Here is a 763-nt window from a genome sequence, read left to right as displayed (position 1 = left end):
ACCCCCAAAATCATGGTAAAGTAGATAAAAATCAGCTAAAATCACCTTATTTTGCGAGTTAACGCCCCTCAACTGATCATCGAGGCCCCCACTTCACCTTCGAGCCTCCCCATCAGCGCCCCACTGCAGTACCGCTTACCCAATAAACTACATCAAGCACCCATCCCAAAACTGCCTCCTATAATCTGATCCAAAAATCATTAAGATGTTTACAATCATGTTCAATATGCTAATGTGTACAACGTAAATACAGCTTTACAAATTAACCAATCAAGATTAAGGAACTTAGTATGTTTACACCTCAACATGCATAAAAGGATAAACATAGACTCAAAGATAATGGACATCAGGATGTGGTAGAGCAATTTAAATTATTCCATCCATCTTTCTGATTCTTCCTGCAAATCATCATAATACTCGGCATTTAGAGAGCACTATTTCATAAGGATGTGAATGCTTAACTCTAAAAAATTTTAAGAAAACGAAAAGTAAAAAAAAAAGAAAAAAGAAATAGAAATCTCAGGATATAAAGCAACAGAATGTTGAAAGAACTTTACAGTAACCTATCTTTTGTCTGATACAGTAGTTTCTACTAATCAAGATAGAGACAGTGGCACGTCTGGGGGTGTGCAGGGTTGCACGACCGCCCCTCAAAAAAATATATACTCGTGTCTGGCATTGAAAATGTTTGACGCAAAAAAATCACCTAATCATCGAGTTCCACTCCCACTTTACTTTTGCGCCTCCCCTCCCCCCACCCCAC

Source organism: Anneissia japonica, unplaced genomic scaffold (genome assembly GCF_011630105.1).
Source record: "Anneissia japonica isolate Jap-2015-1 unplaced genomic scaffold, ASM1163010v1 scaffold2999_len715162_cov194, whole genome shotgun sequence".
Classification (NCBI taxonomy): domain Eukaryota; kingdom Metazoa; phylum Echinodermata; class Crinoidea; order Comatulida; family Comatulidae; genus Anneissia; species Anneissia japonica.
Note: the sequence above shows the minus strand (reverse complement) of the source record.